Source organism: Acomys minous (genome assembly GCF_964271855.1).
Source record: "Acomys minous genome assembly, chromosome: 11".
Classification (NCBI taxonomy): Eukaryota; Metazoa; Chordata; class Mammalia; order Rodentia; family Muridae; genus Acomys; species Acomys minous.
In genome coordinates, this window is record NC_140492.1 from 78,661,615 (window position 1) to 78,669,870 (window position 8,256).

Sequence of the window (8,256 nt, forward strand, 5' to 3'; positions counted from 1 at the left end):
GGGGTTGACCCTGGTTCACACCTAGTCAATTGTCAGAGCATCTCATTGAGATTGGCTCTGCACTGACCCTGTTTCTGTGTCTACCTGTTTGCTCACTTTGTAACCTGCACAACTAAATTTCCCCGAGCAGGGCTGTGTCCTATTTGGTTTTGTTTCTTTTGTTCACTTGAGCCGTGGCTTTATTGTGTAGCCAGGCAGGCCTGGAACTCAGGCTCCTTCCTCCTGCCTCAGCTGCAAAGTGCTAGAATTACAGATGTGTTTGCTTTTGCCCGGAGGGATCCTAGCACCGTGCCTGAAACACAGCTGAGCAGCTACAGACTTCTGACACCTGCCATCGGGAAGTGGAATCTATTTCTCTTCCTCCAAATCTGGGCTGTGTATGACAGCTTTGGTAATTGATTATTCTATTCATTAATTTTCTTGTTATTGTGACAAAATCCCCGAAAAGGGCCACTTAAGGAAGGAAGAGATCATTTGGTCACAGAGTGGGGGGGGGGGTGCAATCCATTGTGGGAGGGGGAAAATGGTAGCAGAGGCCCAGGAGAGCTGGCCGTACTGCGTTTGGACTCAGGAGGCAGAGAGGTGACCGCCGGTGGCCTTCACACTTTCTCCTTTTGTTCAGTGAAAAATCCCTGCACCTAGGTTGCGCTGCCCACATTTAAGGTGAACCGTCCAGTCTCAATTTATCCAATCTACAAACTCAACCACAGACTCGCCCAGAGGTTTCTCTAAGAGGTGAGCCTAGATCCTGCCAAGTTAACAACGTTAACCACCGAAGTGTGGTAGACGTGCCATTTGTTTAGCTCCCATCTTAGCCTTAAAAGAACTTGTCTCTGGCAGTTTGCCTCCTCTGACTCACTGGCCATCCAGATCAAGTAGTTCACTGCAGGCTTAGACGCATCCTGGAGATGCCAGCAGAGCTAGATTGTTCCCAGTTGAGGGGTACAGGCCTACAGGCTGAAGAGGAGGAGAAGCTGTCTGACACTGTCCCGAAAGGACCTGTGTCAGATGATTCAGTCATCACACAGTTGGTAGAATGGGCTTCCCTGTGGATGGCCACCGGAGAGCTGTCTACTATGGGAGATGGCGGGGCCAAAGCTGCCATGAAGTGGGTCACGTCACATATGGATGATCCAGATGTTGCAAACCCTCATATCCAGTGGGCCTGGCTGCACAAGTGCTGCTGCTGGGTTTTCCCCCAGAGGACTGGGTGACCACCATTGTCTCTACGGGCTTCTCCACAGATCCGGACCTGGAAGCTCTGCTGGCCATGAACAAGCGTTAAGAACAGGCTGTACACTAGACCTGCAGCCTCATTGACGACCTAGATGCAGAAGCTGCAGAGGACGCCCCGCTGCTGACTCCAGGATGGTCCGGGAGCATCTAAAGCTCTTTGCCTTCACTCGTCATGTGGACCCATCTACCATGTGTATACCAAGAAGGAAGGCAGATGGGTGGTCTACAATGACCAGAAAGTGTGTGCCTCCAAAAAGCCACCCAAGGGCCTGGGCTACATCTCTTCCTACTACAGGGTGGTCGGCTAAGAGTCTACTCTCACCCTTTCCCACTCCAGGTAGAGGACAGACCATCTGACATGAGGGACAGGAACTAAGGGATGGACTTCAGTCCCCTGTTTTACCCCCTTTTCTCTTTGTCCTCAGCAGCAGAGAAAGAGCTGGAGGCTGTAGAAGTGTAGCCACACAAAGAAGAGGGGTACTCATTAGACTTTGGGCATAGAGCAGGAATGGGCCAACAGGACCTTGGCGCTTCTTTCTCCTGCATCCTTGAACCTACACTGCTCTGTTCTCTGTAATGGCCCAGACCCTGAAGTGTGGGGTGCGGGGTTCTCTTCTGTGTGCATGAATATGGCTTAACGCATCCTTCCAGGGGAGGGATGATTGTACCTCCTCTACCACGTCTTAGTCCCCATGTGTTTAGGCACGAAGGGAAATAGGGACCCGCCCCTCACCTTTATCCTTCTGCCTCAACCTCCTATTCTGTCTGTTCCCAGTCATCTGGAAAAATGCTAAAATACATGGTGTGAATGACAAGAAGAAAGAGAAAGAAAGAAAGAAGAAAGAGCAAGAGAGAGAGAAAGAAAGAAGAGAGAAAGAAAGAAAGAAACAAAGAAAGAAAGGAAGGAAGGAAGAAAGAAGGAAAGAAAAAGAAAGGCGAACTTGGTCTCTTAAAACACTGAACAAGTGCAGCTAACTTTCTGGCGTGCCTACTTGGAAGAGCCTACAACCAAGCCAGGAGAGAAAGGAGTCAGGCTTGCAGCTTTCCCCTGCAGAAAGTCAGAATGGCAGCTGAGTGCATCTTGACCCTCCTTATCTGCAGAGCTGTGCAATCACACCTTGGGTTGCACATGCTGAAGTATATGCTCTGCATGATAGCTTCACAGTCCTGGTCTTCACAGGAGAGGCAGGGTGCAGCACCAGAGAGCCCCTGGCCTTACCCTGGGCTTTTAGCCACAAAAGTCCCACTTTTATATTTTTTCTTTGGGAAGGGTGTGCTGTTTGTAAAAGGTACACTGGAAAATGACCACTTACACATGTAAAACACTACTGATCCATGCTTTGGATTATAAGGTAAGAAAAATCAATGAGCTGTTCACATAAATGCCATGATAGGCCCTACAAGCAGATACAGGGTTTCTCAGGATCAAGGTTTCCTCTAATACAGCAATTCACAACCTGGAGGTCGAATGGCCCTTTCACGGAGGCTGCCTAAGACCGCCAGAAACAAGAGACATTTACATTATGTCCCAGAACAGTAGCAAAATTACAGTTATGAAGTCACAACACAATAAATTTCATAGCGTGGGGAAGTGTATTAAGGGTCACAGCATGAGGAAAGCTGAGAAACACCGTGCTAATAGTTACTAGTAAAAGAGGACACGCTGAGGGGTGGCAACAGAGAAAGTGTAACTCCAACATAGCAGATCCTCACAGAGAAGGCACGAAGATGCAGCCCCTGGTCCCAAGTTTCTGAAAGACAAGGTCACAGAAACAGATAACAGCCTCAGACAGGCAGCATGGCCAGGGCAAGACCCATGAGGACAATACCTGAGGCCTGACCTGAGGGCAAGCCTGTCAGGTGGACTCAGGGACAGAAATGGCGCCTAGCCAGGCCAGCTGGACCTTGAGGCTCCCACCTGGGGATGGGGGCATGCGGTGTGTAGCATGCATGTGCACACACACACACACAAAGAGTCATGGATTTCCTGTTATGAAATGTACATGAATACAAAAAGTCTTGTGTAAAAATGTTGCTGATATGAGCAAGGTCCTGGGCTGGACAGATGGCTCAGCCATTCAAGGCTAGACAAATAAGCAAAACTATAAGAGCAAGGTCCTATGATGGTTGTGTCAGTGCCACAGGGATACAGTTATGTGTCCCTGAATTCTAGGAAAATTATCTGCATCACTTGAAAAATGTCCAAGTCTCAGCTGTTCTATTCTTTTCCTGGGACTCCTATTACCAGGAAATTGACACTTCTGGCCTCCCTTTCCCCTACTTTTCTCTTTCTTTCCTCTTTTTTCCCTTCCTTCTCTCTTCCAGGAAAAGTGCCGTCTTGTCCTCATCCTGTCTAGCAACTTGAGAATTCCTTCTTTAAGGTCTCTATCACGTCTTTCTCCCATGTCGTCTTCTTTTTTCTAATGACACCTGTATTTCCACATGCTTCATTTTTTTATTGTCTTATTTGCCTTGGGTTGCTAACACAGTCCTCTCTTAAATTACCTACATTGGCTTTGGACTATATATAACCGTGGTCTTCCTTTTAGTATAAGTTTTTTCTCCTCCAGTATTGAGGGGTTTTGCTTTATAAGCTAAGAAAACGTATCATCTTTGGTATTCTGAATCAGGAAGAGAATTTAAGAAGGGGTGATGAGGGGCTGGAGAGATGGCTCAGTGGTTAAGAGCACTGTCTGCTCTTCCAGAGGTCCTGAGTTCAATTCCCAGCACCCACGTGGTGGCTCACAACCATCTATAATATGATAAAATGTCCTCTTGTGGCCTGCAGGTATACATGCAAATAGAGCACTCATAATAAATAACCACAATCTTAAAAAAAAAAAAAAAAAAGAAGAAGAAGGCGTGATGAGCACCAGGTATTGTAGCTGCTGTCTCTTCCCACAGTGCCACCACTCGATCCTCCACTGGGATTGGCCCAGCCTTAAGAGGAGCAACAGGGCCTGTACTGTGACAGCAGTAGTGAGAATCCACGTTTCTTACTCCTACAGACCCTTCAGCGTGGCTTTGAGAGAAGGTGCTGCAGCAGGAAAGGGTGCTCCTACATGCATGAGTCGTTGGTTCCGAGCAGCGCGACAAGTACAAGAGGAATAACTAGCATGCAAAGCAGAGCCGGGGCTGTTTGTGGCAGCCTGGACTGTGTGCTCTAGATGACCCCGCCATGATCTTGGCCATGATGTCTCCAGCAGTCCCCCGCTTTGCATTCAGAAACAGGTGCTCCGACCACAAGGCAGGGGCCTCTAGAGTCCCTAACCTCGGCGGCCTCGTCTATTCAGTATTCAGTTGCTTAAAGTTTCTGTGGAACTTGGAGCCTCACTCAAAATAGTCGAAGAGCCTCTTCCCAGGATGGTTTCAACACGCGCCACAATTGTTCGGCAGTGGTGTGAGCCGTGGGCGGGGCTCCACAGGGAAAGCAGCCTTTGGCTGGGGCCACTTAGGGGTGATTGGTTAGTAAGTGTTGCTCAGGAACAGAACCTAGAACTTCAGTTACGCACAACAGCAGGTCTGAGAAACCGTACAGTTTTGTTCTGTACCGGTGAGAAATGTCTCCTTCTTCTAAGACGTGGCCAGTTTCACATCAACAAAATCCAGCACAGAGGGCTAAATGGCTGCTCTTCCAGAGGTCCTGAGTTCAATTCCCAGCAACCACGTGGTGGATCATAACCACCTATAATGAGATCTGGTGCCCTCTACTGGCGTGCAGGCACACAAACAGATAGAACATTGTATACATAATCTTTTTTAAAATATGGAGATTTTTTTGAGACTTTTAAATGTTAATATGCCTTTAAAAGCATTAGTTTAAACTTTTAGCAGGATCATGTGCAGGTTCGGTTGCCTCTAAACATATTTGTGTGGAGCTGTTGTTAACTAGCACTCCCTGGGTGTCGTTTACAGTCCAGTGGATAAAAATTTCTTTGGGCATATATACTCCTCTTTACTGCCACTAGGTGGAGCGCCAACCATAATGTCTCTATTTGAACCTTGAAAACATTGAACAAGACCAGCCTTGGACAAAGCACATACTGAAAAAAGTATATTTTTTTTCTCTCAACCCCGAAAAATTGTCACAGAGCTCCCTGACTAAAGATGATAGTAAAAAGTGACTTCAATCGGGGAAAGAAAGCTCTGCCCACAGCGGTAAGGAAATTACCAAGAAAGGTGGGTAGTTAGCAACCTGCCCGGGACTCATCGCCGGTATCTTCAGAAACAATTTAACTCCCCATTCCAGTGGCTGTCCTGGGACGCCAAATTTTGAGACCATGACCAGCTCATGCAGACATATTCTAGAACTTTCTGTCTACCTGAAACTGATTTAGTGTACACAAGGATGTGGGGAGCAGTGTGAGGTCTTAGTTCTGAACTGGTTTTGCTGTGCCCTGCTTAGCATCCACCAGATTTCCCTTGCTTCATGCTAGAAGCCCAGATAACGTGCTTGGGAAGTCGGAGATCCAGATGTCCCTGGTCCGTGGGCTAAGCTGCTTTCCTGTCTGTTCCTTTGTTCTCAAATCCAAGTCACACTCCCAAAGAAATACAAGACTGTTTAAGCGTCAAACATACACACTCATGTAGATACACACACACACACACACACACACACACGAACATACCAAATCAGTGTACATGTAGGCCAGACTGTGTGATGTATCCATACATGCTAAGTGGTAACAAAAAAATAATAATAATAATTGCAAGAGCCAGCATGATTAAACGGCTTGGAAAGATGTCTCATTGGTTAAGAGCACTTGCTCTTGCAGAGGACACAGGTTCAATTCCCAGCACCTACATAGTGGTTCATAACCACCCTTAATTCTCGTTCCAGAAAAATTTGATGTCCTCTTTTGACCTCGCTGGATACCAAGCATATATGTGTGGACTACATACATGTAGGCAAAACATTCATGCACATAAATACATCTGCACGGGGGACTTTACTAGAAGGCTCTCAAGGGTCTGTCTGGGGTTCTCAAGCAGCCCCTCCAGGTTCCAGAAGTCCATGAAGGTGCCTACAAATCACCCTGAAAGCCATCCAAAGTAGACTCCAAGCCCACCACACCCACATCAACTAAACCGATCCAGACTGACTAATTAGGGCTCTATGGGTACTTTGAATATAAAGTCCTAGTCCTTGGGGGGGTGGGGGAGTGGCGTGTCTGTTTCTTTGCTTCTTTTGTTTTGTTTGCTTTGCTTTGTTTCCACAGATTCTAGCATAAATGCTCACTTCACACTAAAAATGCAATGCCATCTATGACTTGAATTGAATCCTTTTTTTTTTTTAATTATTTTTTGTTTTTATGTGTTTGAGTATTTTGCCTGCATGGATATATGTATACCGTGTGAGTATCTTGTGCCCAAGGAAGCCAGAAAGAGGATGTATCACCTGGAGTTGAGATTACAGACCATGTTTCATCACTGGATGGGTCCAGGGAACCAAGTCTGGGTTCTTTGCGAGAGCAACAAGAGCTCTTAGCCATTGAGTCAGTCCTCCATCCCCTTGAACTGAACCTCAAGGATGGAGGAACATTCCAAGTGCTGAAGAGGGAAGAACGGTCTGGCCACAACCAAGTATGAGCTGAAATTCCCAGAGGGAAAACCCATCCACGCCTATGCTAATGAGTCCATAGGCCAACTGCTCCGCATGTAGTGATTGTAAGATTTGGAATGCTGCAGATCCAGAGATAATTATCTTGGGCAATGATTAGTAGTCTCTGAACAGGATTTATTTCCCTTCCCACCCATGTACCTGACCTAGCATCTGTCAACTGTCCCTGGAAACCTTTTGGAATGTAATGCGCTAACTGAAGAGTTCATGAGCTTCTACCAAGACAAAAGCTAAGAGCATCATCATCAACATCTTCATCCTATAGCAGAGACTTCCCCCTCTTCTCTAGAACCCACCTGCCTAATGTTTCTCCCTATGTTTCGGTTGGTTTGATTTGGCTTCTTTTTTTTTTTTCTTTGTGTCCTAGCTGGTTTTATGTCAACTTGACACAGCTAGATTTATCTAAGAGGAACCCTCACTTGAGAAAATGCTTTCGTAAGATCCAACTGTATAGCATTTTCTTAATTTTTTTTTTGTTTTGTTTTTGTTTGTTTAGTTTTTCAAGACAGAGTTTCTCTGTGTAGCCTTGGCTGTCCTGGACTCACTTTGTAGACTAGGCTGGCCTTGAACTCACAGCGATCTGTCTGCCTCTGCCTCTGCCTCCCGAGTGCTGGGATTAAAGGTGTGCGCCACCATGCCCGGCTGGCATTTTCTTAATGAGTGGCTGATGGGAGAGGGCTCAGCTCATGATAGGTCCTGCCTCGGCTCCTGCCTCCAGGATCTTGCCCTGTGTGAGTTCCTGTCCTGGTCTCCTCAATGATCCGCAGTGCTGTGGAAGTAAGCTGAATGAACCGTTTCCTTGCTGCGTTCCTTTGGTCATGGTGTTCCATCACAGTAATAGGTACCCTAACTAAGACACCTTCTAATAGGCTGTGGAGAGAGTTCAGCCACAAAGTATTTGCTGTTCTAGCGTGAGCACCTGAGTTAGACTCCCCAGGACCTGAATAAAACGTCAGACGAAACAGCGCACACCTATACGGAGGGAGAAGTAAGAGGACCATGGCTCTCACTAGCCAGCCACCCTAGCTGAGTCAGCAAGTTCCATGTAAGACTGAGAAATCCTGCCTCAAAACCCAAGGTGGACCACAGGTGCATACGTGTACATACGCACATTCACACATACATACACACAAACATACATATATACTCAAATAAGGAAATTACATCTGTTCATGCCATTATAATAAATTCATAAAGCCGTTTCCACACTGGAACATTTATTTGGAACAACCTGAGTATGTGTTTTCAGGCCATGGTCACTCACACTTAGTTTAAGAGTAAACTCTAATGCCTTTTGAGGTTAGAACTAGGCTTTGTACCACACAAGAAAGGGCAGAGAGTATTCTAAGTGGTGAGGTGTCCCTCTAATCCCCAGGGTATTAAAACATGTTTCTTTAACA